General features: G+C 44.2%; 1 non-coding gene across 1 annotated transcript; it reads left to right on the forward strand.

The window, feature by feature from the left end:
• The first annotated feature begins 1,551 nt into the window (after nt 1–1,551).
• On the forward strand, nt 1,552–1,636 carry trnak-uuu (transfer RNA lysine (anticodon UUU)). Its single transcript is given in 2 exon segments — nt 1,552–1,588; nt 1,601–1,636. It is a non-coding gene; the product is annotated as a tRNA-Lys (tRNA).
• The last annotated feature ends 14,703 nt before the right edge of the window (nt 1,637–16,339 follow it).

A 16,339-nucleotide genomic window follows, 5' to 3' on the forward strand; every position in this document is an offset into this window, starting at 1 on the left:
GAGCCCCAATCCCTTCAATTCATCACTTACAGGGACAATTTGATTATCGGTTTCTTTTCCCTGACGCTTGGAGAGATCTTAAAAATTGAAAGCGATCAATATCAGAGCGAACCTCGTCACCGACATTCTCACAGATACAAAGCGGCCGCACTCTGCTTCAGTGAGATGAAAGCCCAGAGCGGTTTCAGGGTGGAAGGCAATTGCAAAGAAAGATCGTTCAATGAACGTTCAGGTATTGAGGGTCCTTTGGAGCCCTGATTGTTTGAACTGAACTTCTACCGAAAGCGCTTGAGATTCAGGTGGAGTGATTTGGGAACTTCTTTTCCCTCTTTGCAAATGTCTGAACCTCAGCTCAAGATCAAAATTCGAGGGCAAAATTAGGGTTTCTCCGGGGTATGAACTTCGAATCGAGAATTATACCCCGACCTCAACGAGCCCATAAACAAGAACGTGTCCTTACAATAACGTGTTAGCACATATTCTATGAGATGTCTGTCTGTCTCATCAAAGGAAATTTTTGAAGAGATGGTCTGATCAGTTCCGTGTTTCTGCATAAAGTACAACCACCGCACTGTCTGTTTTTGCTGCTCAAATTCACTAAACGTCATAAATTCACAAAGGCACCGCTGGGAGTCGATCCCAGAATCTCTTGTTTACTGAATAGGCGCTTCAACCAACTAAGCCACGGAGCCAATTGACGGCATTAGGTCTCACCTCCCCTCATTAATATCTATCAGCTACACGTCACATTCTGTTGGGGGTTCAGACTGTTTTATCTTTGTCAATTTCCCTTCAATTCAGGACTTACAGGACACAGACCGTGGAGCAATCGGTCAGCGCGCGTTACTTCAACAAGTTACACGCTCGAGAAATGCCGAGGCAGTGAGTTTCAGCCTCACCTAAAGTATTTGAATCTTCTAAACATTTTTACCGGAGTTCAAGGTAGAACCGGTTCCATAACGCATCGACTTCTTCGTGTCCCTATGTGGGCACTGAGGCTCCTCTGGCCTCTCGTCTATCAATAGCAGGCGAGTTTATTTGTTTATAAATGGAGAGGGGGCAATTGGCGACAGCTGAAATGGTAAAGCGGCCGACACCAGATCTTTAAATCTAAAGACCAAAATACACAATTCTTCTTTCCGTGAAGCAGGTATTCATCGGTTTGAAGTGTCGTGTAGGGAAAATTCAGGAGGCAAATCTGCTGCCTGGTGTCACGGTGTAACGGGTGAAATTATTCAGCTTTCAATTGTTGATCGGCTGAGAGGCCTTTTCCAGCTCCCGTGTGGAACAAGTTTAGCTTTTGAGCCATTGGGTAACGTGTTTTTTTAATTGCTGCTAACGAATGACAAGACATTTTGTACAAACAGGAAGAATTGCAAAATCACGAGTTCACTGTCCATGTTTCTTACATCATGTTCAACAGAAACAAGGATTTTCCTCAACACGTTGCTGAAAATTGCACAAAAGGGATACTCCCCCTAATTCGGCATCGACAGTGATAATTCAGAGTCCCAACATGAACCTGTATGATGGAAACAAACTTGTCAACGAGCCTGGATAGCTCAGTTGGTAGAGCATCAGAGTTTTAAAACAGGTCGTGATGTGAGGGTCCAGGGTTCAAGTCCCTGTTCTGGCTAAAAGTTTTAAAACAGCTGGCAACTTCTGCTTTTTCAGCGGACCAACATCAGCAAAAGGAGCAAGAGTTGGCCATGCAGTCCCTCGAGCCTGCTTCGCCATTTGATAACGTCATGGCTGATCTTCGACTTCAACTCCACTTTCCCGACCGATCCCCATATCCCTTGAATTCCTTAGTGTCCACAAATCTTTCTATCTCAGTTTTGAATCTATTCAATGGCTCAGCATCCACAGCCCTCTCGGGTAGAGAATTCCAATGGCTCGCAACCCTCTCAGTGAAGAAATCTCTGCACTAAATGGCCGGCCCCTTATCTTGTGATTATAACCATTATTTCGAGACTCTCCGGCGAGGGAAAACAGCATCTACCCTGTCAAGCCCTCTAAGAATTTTATATGTTTCAATGAGATCAACTCATTATTGTAAACTGCAGAGAATATAGGCCCATTCTACTCAATCTCTCCTCACAGGACACCCTCTGATCCCAGGAATCAATCTAGTGAACCTTTGTTGCACCCACTCTAAGGCAAGTGCATCGATCCACAGATAAGGAGAACAAAACTGTACACAGTACTCCAGATGAGGTCTCGCCTAAGCCCTAGATAATTACAGCAAGACTTCCTTATCTTTGTTATCCAACCACCTCGCAATAAAAGCCAAAATACCATTTGCTTTCCTAATTGCTTGCTGTACCTGCATATTAACTTTCTGTGATCCGTGTCCAAGCACACACACATCGCTCTGAATACCAACATTTCTTAATCTCTCACCTTTTAAAAGGTATTCTGCTTTTCTATTCTTCCTACCAAAGTGAATAACCTCACATTTTCCCACTTTATACTTCATTTGCCAACTTCTAGCCCACTCGCTTAACCTGTCTATATCACTTTGCATCCTCTTTGCGTCCTCCTCACAGCTTACTTTCCCACCTAGTTTTGTATCGTCAGCAAACTTGGATACATTACACTCGGTCCCCTCATCTAAGTCATTAATATAGATTGTAAATAGCTGAGGCCCAAGCACCAAACCCTGATCTTCACGGCACTCCACTAGTTCCAACCTGCCAACCCGAAAATGACCTCTTCATTCCGACTTTCTGTACGTCAACAAATCCCCAATCCCTTTCATAAACCCATGCTGACTTTGTCCAATCCCGTTTATGCCTTCCAAGTGTTCTGTTATCACATCCTTTATAATAGACTCCAGCATTTTCCTCACTAATGATGTTAGACAAACTGGTCGGTAATTCCCTGTTTTTTATCTCCCACCTTTTCTAAATAGTAGGGTTACATTTGCCACCCTCCAATCTGTAGGAACTGTTCCAAAGTCCATAGAATTTTGGAAGATGACCACCAATGCATCCATTATTTCCATGGCCACTTCCTTTGGTACTCTGGGATGTAGATTATCAGGCCCTGGGGATTTGTCAGCTTTTAGCCCCATTAATTTCCCTAGCACTATTTTTTCCCTAATACTGATTTCCTTCAGTTTCTCCCTCTCACTGGACCATTGGTATCCTAACATTTCCGGGAGGTTATTTGTGTCCTCCTTTGTGAAGACAGAACCAACGTACCTTCTATCTACACCCTCAAAACCTCTAATAGAGTTGTCATACACGATTTCCCTTTCATAAAACCGTGTTCCATGTGCCTAACGATATTATGATTTTCTAAGTGCCAATTTCCCGACCACTATTTTCAGGCTAAATGGCCTGTAGTTCCCTGTTTTCTCTCTTCCTCTTTTCTTGAATAGTGGGGTTCCACTTGGTATCTTCCAATCCATGGGGTCCTTTCTAGAACCATGGGAACTCTGGAAGATAAAATCAATGCATCCACTATCTCTGCAGCCAACTCTTTTCAAACCCTCGGATGTTGGCCATCAGGGCCAATGACTTTGTCAGCTTTCAGTCCCATTAATTTCTCCGGTACTTTTTCATTACTAATCTTCATTGCTTTACGTTCCTCACTCTCATTAGAACCTTGGTTCCCCAATAGTTCTGGTATGATTTTTGTGTCTTCTACGATGACGACAGATACAAAATACTTGTTTAACGTCTCTGCCATTTTCTTATTCTCCATTGTAAATTCTCCTGTCTCAGCCTCCAAGGGACCCGTGTTTACTTTCGCGAATCACTTCCTTTATACATACTTGTAGAAGCTCTAACAATCCATTTTTTATATTTCTTGCTGGTTTACCCTCATTCTATTTTCTCCCATTTTAGCAATTTCTTGGTCATCCTTTGCTGATTTCCAAAACCCTCCGAATCGTAAGGCTTACTACTCTGTTTGGCAAAATTGTAAGGCTCTTTCAACCTAATACTAAAATTAATTTCTCCAGTTAACCAAGGTTGCACCACTTTTCCGGTAGAGTTTTTAATCCTCAAACGAATGTAATTTTGTTGAGGAATAATGAATTATTTCTTTAAATGTTCACCATTGCTTATCTACCATCATATTTTTAATCTAATTTCCCAAACTACCTTCGCCAACTCACCCCTCATAACTACGTCATTGTTTTTGTTTAAATTTAAAACCCTAGTTTCGGACTTAACGACATCACTATCAAACTCAACATGCAATTCTATCATATTATGATCATTCTTCCCCAGAGAATCATTTACGATAAGATTACTAATTAATCCTGTCTCATTACACAATACTCGATCTAAAATAGCCTGTTCCCTTGTTGGTTCCTCGACATATTGATCTAGAAAACTAGCTCGAATGCATTCCATGAAAATAAAACGGCTTATCTTGATTTGCTAACATGATGTCAACACGATGGGATGACGTTTGACTAGAAGACACGGCCAGATCTGCCAGGTGAATTAGATGTTTGCTGCAAACACGGAGAATTAATGAAACCAAGGCTTCCCTGCAGAGCAAGGAGTTGGAAAGAAAGATGCTGGGCATTGTAGGATTTTGTAGATAGCAGGATGAATGGACAAAAGGATCTCAACTCCCTGCTTCTTTTCCACACTGATAAATCAGGACAAAAATATCATCTCCCTGCTTCTTTCAGATAATGAATGTCTGAATGCTCAAGAGATAACTGATCCAAGCCAATTATCTCCTCTCGCACTCTTCTTCCAATCTTGCACACGTTGCTTAGCTTTGAAATTGTGCATTTTTTCACACTGGGATTCAACTTGAAGAAAGCGATGCTGTGATCAGCTGGTGTTGTTTAGGAAATGGAGTGCAAGAAGATACATAAAAGGCTAATGATAACAGTGACTGTTCGAACACTGTGAACTACAGTTAAAGGTCGGCATCATTTGAAGTGTCAGGCAGCAGATCTTTTCCAAATCATGACAGAAATGGCAAGAAAACTTCATGCAAACTTTGATGAGCGGCACGATTTTCAAACGTGAGGCATTTTACAGAAGGCAAGAAAGTGCATTGTGTATCGCTCGTATGGGTTGTAAAATTGAAGAATGATGGGCTGCTGGCTGTTCAGGCAGGAGCGGTTAAATTGCTCATGTGGATCAGGAGCGAGCGTTGTGCTCAGTCGGGGGAATTTTGTTGGTGCTATTTTGAACAACACCAGGAAAGTCAAGTTCCTGGCGGGGAGAGCGCCGAATCCTCAGCACTAAACCACCAGCGAATCTGCTGCAATTTTCATTCAAGCAAGCAGACCAACGCTGCCTTTCCGACTTGTCCCTTTGAAACTCACGTCACTTTCGCCCAGACAAGTTGCTCGCACAAAATGGAATTTACTGTTAGAACGTGAAAGAATTGTTGAGACAACGACAGCACCATCTGCGGGTAGGCAGGTACATGAAATGGACAGTGAGGGGAAATATTACCACAAGCTGCTGGTGTAACTGTTTCCATTTCCAAAACGCAGGCATCGAATCAGTGCAGCTCCTGGGAAAGGTGCAAGGCAACGCAGGACTGTCATGTCTCACTTGAAGCAATTGGCACACACAAGATTCTGCCATCACCTGCCATCTCCTTCTGTTTCTGTCAGTACTTTATCTCCAGCTTCCTCTGCTCCTCCAGATGCCGGTGAAATAAATGTTCAACGCAAATACTGCGACTAAACAAGAAAAAATCCTTAACTGGAAAGCAGGAGAGGGGAAGAATGATGCTGGGTGTTGAGAGACGATGGACTTTGCAGATACCATGATAAGTAGACACAACGACCTCATCTCCTGCTTCTTTCGAGTACTGAATATATTAATGTTCAAGAGATGTTCACACTGCCCCAGGTCCATTATCTCCAGTCGCATCTCCCACCAATCTTGCCGATGTTGCTTCGCTGTGAAATTGTGCAATTTTTCACACTGGGATTCCATTGCTGTGATCAGCTCGTGTTGTTAAGGAGATGAAGGAAAAGGAGATACATAAAAACCTAATGATATCACTGCCTCTTGGACACCATGAGCAACAGTTAAAGCTGGGCAATATTTAAAGTGTCAGGTAGCAGGTCTTTTCCAAATCTTGACACAAATGGCAAGAAAACTTCACGGAGACTTTGATCAGCATCATGACTTTCAAAAAATCCGGCATTTTATACAGGCATTCCACACTCTGGATCTTGACCTTTCCCCTGGGATTCTCACTTTCAACAAGTGGGATTTGTTTTGAGACAGGATGTCCAAGCTCTCCACCTTTAAAGGGACAAGGACAGGACCAGATGGTCTGAATGGCATTTCTTTTTGACTTTACTGCAGTGCCTAGAAACCCTGCTCACTATGGTCTGTGAGCGTTTGATGGGACAGTGTAGAGGGTGTGGATGGAGTTTTACTCTGTATCTACCCGTGCTGTCCCTGCCCTGAGAGTGTTTGATGGGACAGTGTAGAGGGAGATTTACTCTCCATCTAACCCGTACTTTCCCTGCCTTGGGAGAGTTTGATGGGACAGTGTGGAGGAAGCATTACTCTGTGTCCAACCTGTGCTGTAGTTATCCTGGGTGTGTTTGATAGGGCAGTGCTGAAGGAGCTTTACTCTGTATCTAACCCGTGCTGTACCTGCCCCAGGAGTGTTTGATGGGACAATGTAGAGGGAACTTTATTTTGTATCTAACCCGTGCTGTACTTGCCCTAGGAGGGTTTGGTGGTACAGTGTGGAGGGAGCTTTATTCGATATGTGACCCGTGCTGTACCTGCCCTGTGAGTGTTTGATGGTACAGTAGAGTGGATCTTTAATTTGTATCTGACCAGTGCTGGACCTGCCCCTGGGAGGGTTTGATGGTACAGTGTGGAGGGAGCTTTACTCTGTATGTAACCCGTGCTGTACCTGTCCTGGGAGTGTTTGATGGTACAGTGTAGAGGGTCTTTAGTCTGTATCTAACCCGTTCTGTACCTGACTGGAGAGTGTTGACACTGGGTGCTCACCTCGATGAGAACAACATTTAACCAGAAGATGATAAGATAAACCCATCTTCTCCTCCCATGTACACAGACCTTCGGAGACATTGAGTGTCCCAAACATATTTAGACAATGCCCATAATCAAATTTTGATCACCTCCCTCAGATCTCCCCTTACTGTTCTTTGTTCTATGAAAAGAGTCCCAGTTTCTCTAGTCTCTCCTCGTAACTAAAGTCTCTCGTCACTGGTATAATTTCAGTGAATCTCTTCTGCACCCTCCCCATGGCATTGACATCTTCCCTGGTGTGAGATCCCCAAAACTTGACACAATATTCTAACCGCAGCCTAACCGATAACTTGTACAGGTTTAGATGGCCTCTGTCCTTTTGTACTCTATACTCCTATTTGTAAAACGAGGATCACATGTATTTTTTCAACCACTTTATCATCTTGACCTCCCACTTTTAAAGGTTTGTGTATCTGAACACTTTGCAGGTTTTCGAGATATTAACATAACATGGCTACAATACATTGACATTAAATATCTGATAAAATGTGTATGATGGGAAAGAGAAGTTTAATCTGAGTTAGAAACTCAAACAGGCGCTTGACTGCAGACAGGTCGCCATGGCAACACTAATCAGACATTCCATTCCACAGAATCGGCTAGTTGGAATCTCTAATTCGATAAGGGGAAGGAACAGGAATTAATCTGTTATTAACCATAATGTAAACCTAAACCAGAGTGAGCAATATACTAGATTAGATTGTAATGTGTGATGATTATTTAATGAATATGAAATGTTATCTCCTGATGTCAAGTAGAATACAGTGTAAGATAACGCAGAAAAGTAAAGCTCATGTCAGACACCGAGAGCTCAATAATACAGAAAGCCTAGAGGAGTATAAAAATGTGCAGGGGTGAAATTATAAAGGAAATTAGGAAACCAAAGAGAGAGCATCAAAAAATATTGGCAAATAAAATCAAGAAAAATCCAAAGATGTTTTATAAATACATTAAGAGCAAGAGGAAAACGAAGGAAAGAGTAGGGCCTTTTAGAGACCAAAAAAGGTACCTATGTGTGGAGGCAGAAGATGTAGGTATGGTTCTTAATGAATACTTTGCTTCCGTCTTCACAAAAGAGAGGGATGCTGCAGACATTGTAATTAAGGAGAAGGAGTGTGAAATATTAGATGCGATAAACTTAGTGAGAGAAGCAGCATTAAGGGGTTTAGCATCTTTGAAAGTAGATAAATCACCAGGGCCGGATGAAATGTATCGCAGGGTGTTAAAAGAAGCAAGGGAGGCAATAATGGAGGCTCTAACCATCATTTTCCAATTCTCAGTGGATACAGGCGTGGTGCTGGAGGATTGGAGGACTGCTAATGTTGTACCATTGTTTAAAAAGTGAGCGAGGGATAGACCGAGTAATTACAGGCCAGTCAGTCTAACTTCGGTGGTGGGCGATTTGGGAATCAATTCTGAGGGACATGATAAACCATCACTTAGAAAGGCACGGAGTAATCAAGAACAGTCAGCGTGGATTTGTTATGGGAAGGTCGTGTCTGACTAACTTGATTGAATTTTTTGCGGAGGTAACAAGGAGAGTCGATGAGGGTAATGCATTTGATGCAGTCTACATGGATTTTAGCAAGAGTTTTGACAAGATTGCACATGGCAGACTGGTCAAAAAGGTACAATCCCATGGGATCCAAGGGAGAGTTGCAAGTTGGATCCAAAATTGGCTCAGTGGCAGGAAGAAAAGGGTAATGAGCGACGGGTGTTTTTTTGACTGGAAGGCTGTTTCCAGTGGGGTTGCGCAGAGCTCAGTACTCGGTCCCTTGCTTTTTGTGATGTATATTCATGATTTGGACTTAAATGTAGGGGGCTTGATCAAGAAGTTTACAGATGATACAAATTTGGCCGTATGGTTGATAATGAGGAGGAAGCTGTCGAGTGCAGGAAGATGTCAATGGACTGGTCAGGTGGGCAGAAAAGTGGTAAATGGAATTCAATCCGGAGAAGTGTGAGGTAATGCATTTGCGGCCAGCTAATAAGGCAAGGGAGTACAAATAAATGGGAGGATACTGAAAGGTGTAGAAGAAGTGAGGGACCTTGGAATGCATGTCCACAGATCCCTGAAGGTAGCAGGACAGGTAGATAAGGTGGTTAACAAGGCATATGGAATTCTTTCCTTTACTAGCCACGGCAGAGACCAGGGAGGTTATGCTGGAACTGTATATAACACTGGTTAGGTCACAACTTGAGTACTGTGTACAGTTCTGGTCACCAAAATACAGGAAGGGTGTATTTGCACTCGAGAGGGTACAGAGGAGATTTACGAGGATGTTGCCAGGACTGGATAATTTTAGCCACGAGGGAAGATTGGATAGGCTGGGATTGTTCTCTTTGAAACAGAGGAGGCTGAGGAGTAATTTAATTGAGGTGTACAAAATTATGTGTGGCCGAGATAGGCTGGGTAGCAAGGACCGATTTCCCTTAGTAGAGAAGTCAATAAACAAAGGGCAGGGCATAGATTTAAAGTGATTGGTAGAAGGATTATTGAGGAGCTGAGGAAAACATTTTTAACCCAGAGGGTGATAGGTGTCTGGAACTCACTGCCTGAAAGGGTGGAAGAGGCAGAAACCCTGAGCTCATTTAAAAGGTACCCGGATATGCACCTGAAGTGCTGTGACCTAAAAGGCTATGGACCAAGTGCTGGAAAGTGGGATTAGGCTGGATGGGACGAATGGCCTCCTTCTGTGCCGTAAATTTTCTATAATTCTATGATTCTAATTAACAGTAAGCAGGGTAGTTCAGGGATCAGGAGAACACTACTGAAGAAAAGTAACTGCTGGGAACCAAGCAATGTGTCCTTGTAAACCACAGATTAGTGAAGTTGCAGCTCCAGTGACAGAGATGGATCACAACAGGGTATAAAAGTGAGGTGATACTGATGTAAGGGGCAGTTGGGACTGGAGACACCGGAGATCAAGCTATGGGCGTCCGTCATTCCATCCAGAGGACTGATCTCGTCTACACGGGGGATTTGCATGTTTACTCTGGAACGGTAGAGGCAAGAGAATTTGCTCATATATTTCTTAATGAGGTATTAAAGTTGCTGACTCTCAGACTTGTTAATTAATAAGACAATGCATCAGTTAGAACCTTCCACCCCTAAGTCTCTTTGCTGCTCGACTTTAAAACTTTGACCATTTAGTTCACATTTCATCTCATTTTTCTTCCTCTCAAAATGCATCCCGTCACATTTCTCTGCATTAAATTTCAACTGCCCCATTTACTAACCCGTGGACGTCACAATTGCCCAAGGTGCCAATTTTGGCGTCATCTAGAAATCTTCACCTTGTGTCCCACATATCCAAGCTCAGATCATTCTCTGTATTGAGAATAGCAATGGTAACACTGACCATGGGGTACAGCACTATTTACATCCCTCCAGTCTGAAGAACATCCATTAACCACTACTCTCTGTTTTCTGCCCTTTACACAACTTCCTATCCACACTGCCTCATTCCTGATAATTGTAAACAATTTTACAACACCAAGTTATAGTCCAGCAATTTTATTTTAAATTCACAAGCTTTCGGGGGCTTCCTCCTTCGTCAGGTGAACGAAGGAGGAAGCCTCCGAAAGCTTGTGAATTTAAAATAAAATTGCTGGACTATAACTTGGTGTTGTAAAATTGTTTACAATTGTCAACCCCAGTCCATCACCGGCATCTCCACATCATTCCTGATAATACGGGCAGTAATAATTTTATCAACAAGCCTCCTGTCCGGCATCTTACCAAACACCCTTTCACAATCAATGCACACAATATCCACTACATTCCTTTATCAGTAGACTTAAGTTATCTCAAATGATCCATGTTGGCTGTTCTTAATTAATGTGTTTTTCTAACAAATGTTGAAATGCTTGCTCCACCTCATCTGGTTTGATCTGTTTCAAAACGCAACAGAAAGATCGAGTCTTCTGGAGTTCAAAATAAATTAGATTTTAAAAATTACGTTTCAGACAATGACGGACCCGCCCATTCTGTGCCGCAACTCCCGCCCCTCACACACTCCGATTGATTGGAGTACCAACTCACCCCACACCCGCTCACCCCACCAGTCAATTTCCGCTCCCTGACTGATCACCGTTTCTCCTTCATTTACAAACGCACGTTGACCGATCACAATTTCCCCCTCATTTGAATATGTTCCCTTATCGATCACGATTTCTCCTTCATTTACAGACGCTCCCTGACCGATCACCATTTCTCCTTTATTTGCAGACGCTCCCTGATCGATCACGATTTCTCCTTCATTTGCAGAGGCGCCCTGATCGATCACGATTTCTCCTTCATTTACGGACGCTCTCTGACAGATCACCATTTCTCCTTCATTTCGAGACGCTCCCTGACCAATCACCATTTCTTCTTCATTTACAGACTCTTCCTGACCGATCACCGTTTCTCCTTCATTTACAGACTCTCCCTGGCCGATCACCATTTCTCCGTCATTTGCAGACGCACCCTGACCGATCACCGTTTCTCCTTCATTTACAGACGCTCCCTGGCAGATCATCATTTCTCCTTCATTTACAGACGCTCCCTGACCGATCACCGTTTCTCCTTCATTTACAGACGCTCCCTGACCGATCACCATTTCTCCTTCATTTACAGACGCTCCCTGTCTCCCTGAGAATTCCCAGTTTACACCGCGCATGCGCGGGTCCGCGGCCTTTTGTTGAGAGTTGGGCCGGAGCGAAACGGGAGAAACCGGAAACCGGCGGGTCGTGAGGGGGGGATAAAGTTCACTGTTTTATATTCAGGTCTGGGGCCGCACTCGGGGTTTGTAAATCCTGAGCCTGGGCCTGAGCCCGGAACCGGGCCCCGGGGTTTATTGATCCTCTTGCTCCGATCCTCTGACCTGCACCGAACGCGCTCCTCCCGCAGCCTCGACTGACCGCGCATGCTCAGGACACACTTCCCGATAATGAGTCAGTCTGCGCCTGCGCGTTGTGCTCTACCGTTTCAGATAGGGCACAATCTGTACCGTGCTGCATGCTGGGTGGTGCAGCCGCCATTGATGGTCCTTAACATCTTGACGAGAAGCAAAGACATTAAAAGAAGCGGGAGCGCGTTTGGACCACGGAAAATAAAATTAACTGACACCCCAGCTCTTCGTGCCATTTAAACTGGCACAAACATACAGCGCAGACGCACCACCACTTTGGTAAACTCCAGAAATTGTTTTTTACGGTAACTTTTATTAATTTCGTTTCATTAAATGTTGCAACTGACGGATTCAATTAAGGTTTATTTTCGAACTGCACCTCAGGATGTCAGTGTCAACACTAATCCCGCCATGGTGTTTAAGGAGAGTTCCGGACCAATAGGAGGAGCGGAAATTGACTGGAGGGGTGAGCGGGTGTGGGGTGAGTTGGTCGTCCAATCAATCGGAGTGTGTGAGGGGCGGGAGTTGCGGCAGAGAATGGGCGGGTCCGTCATTGTCTGAATCGTAATTTTTAAAATCTAATTTATCTTGAACTCCAGAAGACTCGATCTTTCTGTTGCGTTTTGAAACAGATCAAACGAGATGAGGTGGAGCAAGCATTTCAACATTTGTTGGAAAAACACATTAATTCACCTGACGAAGGAGGAAGCCTCCGAAAGCTTGTGAATTTAAAATAAAATTGCTGGACTATAACTTGGTGTTGTAAAATTGTTTACAATTGTCAACCCAGTCCATCACCGGCATCTCCACATCATTCCTGATAATACGGGCAGTAATAATTTTATCAACAAGCCTCCTGTCCGGCATCTTACCAAACACCCTTTCACAATCAATGCACACAATATCCACTACATTCCTTTATCAGTAGACTTAAGTTATCTCAAATGATCCATGATGGCTGTTCTTAATTAATGTGTTTTTCTAACAAATGTTGAAATGCTTGCTCCACCTCATCTGGTTTGATCTGTTTCAAAACGCAACAGAAAGATCGAGTCTTCTGGAGTTCAAGATAAATTAGATTTTAAAAATTACGTTTCAGACAATGACGGACCCGCCCATTCTGTGCCGCAACTCCCGCCCCTCACACACTCCGATTGATTGGAGGACCAACTCACCCCACACCCGCTCACCCCTCCAGTCAATTTCCGCTCCTCCTATTGGTCCGGAACTCTCCTTAAACACCATGGCGGGATTAGTGTTGACACTGACATCCTGAGGTGCAGTTCGAAAATAAACCTTAATTGAATCCGTCAGTTGCAACATTTAATGAAACGAAATTAATAAAAGTTACCGTAAAAAACAATTTCTGGAGTTTACCAAAGTGGTGGAGCGTCTGCGCTGTATGTTTGTGCCAGTTTAAATGGCACGAAGAGCTGGGGTTTCAGTTAATTTTATTTTCCGTGGTCCAAACGCGCTCCTGCTGCTTTTAATGTCTTTGCTTCTCGACAAGATGTTAAGACCATGAATGGCGGCTGCACCACCCAGCATGCAGCACGGTACAGATTGTGCCCTATCTGAAACGGTAGAGCAAAACGCGCAGGCGCAGACTGACTTATTATCGGGAAGTGTGTCCTGAGCATGCGCGGTCAGTCGAGGCTGCGCGAGGAGCGCGTTCGGTGCAGGTCAGAGGATCGGAGCAAGAGGATCAATAAACCCGGGGCCCGGGTCCGGGCTCAGGCCCAGGCTCAGGATTTACAAACCCCGAGTGCGGCCCCACACCTGAATATAAAACAGTGAACTTTATCCCCCCCTCACGACCTGCCGGTTTCCGGTTTCTCCCGTTTCGCTCCGGCCCAACTCTCAACAAAAGGCCGCGGCCCCGCGCATGCGCGGTGTAAACTGGGAATTCTCAGGGAGACAGGGAGCGTCTGTAAATGAAGGAGAAATGGTGATCGGTCAGGGAGCGTCTGCAAATGAAGGAGAAATGGTGATCGGCCAGGGAGAGTCTGTAAATGAAGGAGAAATGGTGATCGGTCAGAGAGCGTCTGTAAATAAAGGAGAAATGGTGATCGGTCAGGGAGCGTCTAAATGAAGGAGAAATCGTGATCGATAAGGGAACATATTCAAATGAGGGGGAAATTGTGATCGGTCAACGTGCGTTTGTAAATGAAGGAGAAACGGTGATCAGTCAGGGAGCGTCAGTAAATGAAGGAGAAATGGTGATCTCTATATCTTTAGTCATCCAGGGAGCTCTAGCTTTGGATGCTATTCCTTTCCTCCTCGTGGGAATCGGTCTACTCTCTTCCAAACCCACCCCTCGAAAGCCTCCCATTGTTCAATTACTGTTCTGCCTGCCAATTTTTGATAACAATCCACCTGGACAAGATCCCTTTTAACTCATGAAATTAGCCCTCCTCCAGTTAAGAATTTTCACATTTGACTGTCCACTGACCTTTTCCATAACTGTTCTAAACTTAATGAAATTATGATCACTGCTGCCCCACTGAAATATGCTCCACCTGCCCCACTTCATTCTCCACACCGAGCCCACTGCTATACTCACATGCACTCTCTCACATGCACTCTCTCACATGCACTCTCACACTCAATCTCTCACAATCACTCTCACATTCCTCTCACCCTTTCACTCATGGTTTAGGGCCACTGAAAAATGATGCGATGGTTTTGGATTTCAGCACAGGGAGGAGGGAGAGTGTGTGGGACGCGGATTTACAGCTTTGAGGAATAAGCGAGGAAAGAATGTTCCATAGAAAGTAGAGTTATCTGATCTGAATTTTTATCCTGTACTTACAGTGATAACTTTTATAAACTCCTTTTACAGGGTATGAGAAGGGGAGGATTTGCAGACAGGAAACTCAAACCAAAGATCACGTCAAGATCTGACAGAGTCACTCGATTCATCAGGACCTGAATATCATCGGTCTTTGAGTGTGGAAGGAGAAATGTTTGTCTGTTCTATCTCTGGGAGAAGATTTCAAACATCAGTGTGAGTGGAAAAGCACCGAGACACACACACCCGAGTGAGAGTGTTCCAGTGCACTGACTGTGGAAAGAGCTTTAACCAGTTGCACAGCCTGAAAAAACACTACACCATTCACAGCGGGGAGAAACCGTACACGTGTTGTGTGTGTGGACGAGGCTTCAACTGATTATCCAACCTGGAGAGACACAAGGACACCCGCACCACGGAGAAACCGTGGACATGTGGGGACTGTGGGCAGGGATTCAAATACCCGTCAGAGCTGGAAATTCAACGACGCAGTCACACTGGGGTGAGGCCTTTCACCCGCTCCATGTGTGGGAAGGGATTCACTCAGTCTTACGGCCTCCTGACACACCAGCAATTTCACACTGATAAGCGACCTTTTAAATGTTTGGACTGTGAGAAGAGGTTTAAAAGCAAAAGTAATCTGCTGACACACCAACGCACTCACACTGGGGAGAGGCCGTTCACCTGTTCCTTGTGTGAGAAGAGATTTACTCGGTCATCCACCCTCCTGAGACACCAGCGAGTTCACACTGATGAAAGACCTTTAAATGTTCTGAATTTGGGAAGAGATTTAAAATCATAAATGAACTGCTGAGACATCGACGCACTCACACTGGGGAGAGACTGTTCACCTGCTCCATGTGCGGGAAGGGATTCACTCAGTCATCACACGTGCTGAGACACCAGCGAGTTCACATTTGACTGCAGGAGTTGGATTCTGCTGTTAATCCCATCCAGGACTGAACCATGTTCATTCTGACAGTTAGGGTTTGTTTCTGCTGATGTCAATAACCCCTTTAACTGGGCTGGAGTTTAATATTCTGGATATCTGTTAAATAAATCATCTTTGTTTTAAACACCTTGTTGCAGATTTTGGTCTTTCCCACCTGAGTGTTTAGCATCACCTGACTGGAGCTCAGAAAGGACAATCTGGGGGGAGGATCGTCCGGGGTTGAACAGAAGTTCAGCCTGGACACAGTCCTTCAGGGCCACACTGAGAGGGGCAAACGGCACTTTGGTCTTTTCTATCTCTCTTCACTGACAGCAAAGTGGCCGTGAGACATCCGGTCTAAAAATGACTGTGGTCATTATTCTATGAAGATTTCACCTGTTTGTGTGACCGTGCTGAGTCTACCATTTAAGGCAGGCGTTAACTCATTTAAAATAAACCCGTTAAAAATAAATGAGTTAAAGTCTGCATTAAAATAGCAGAGGGAGGAGTTCACAGGAGCCTGTTAACTGCTGGTACAATTATACAACAGTCATTTGATCTCCAGATAAAGAAGGACTTGCAGTGTGTTTCCAGAATTCATGGTTTTATTGATGTGTGCGTGTTAGACACCAGGATCACTAAAAATACACGACCCGGAAGGTTGCAGGCTCAGGCAGTGGGGCCTCCAGGAGTGGACTGTAAGAAAGCT

The sequence above is a fragment of the Heptranchias perlo genome, chromosome X (assembly GCF_035084215.1).
Source record: "Heptranchias perlo isolate sHepPer1 chromosome X, sHepPer1.hap1, whole genome shotgun sequence".
Classification (NCBI taxonomy): domain Eukaryota; kingdom Metazoa; phylum Chordata; class Chondrichthyes; order Hexanchiformes; family Hexanchidae; genus Heptranchias; species Heptranchias perlo.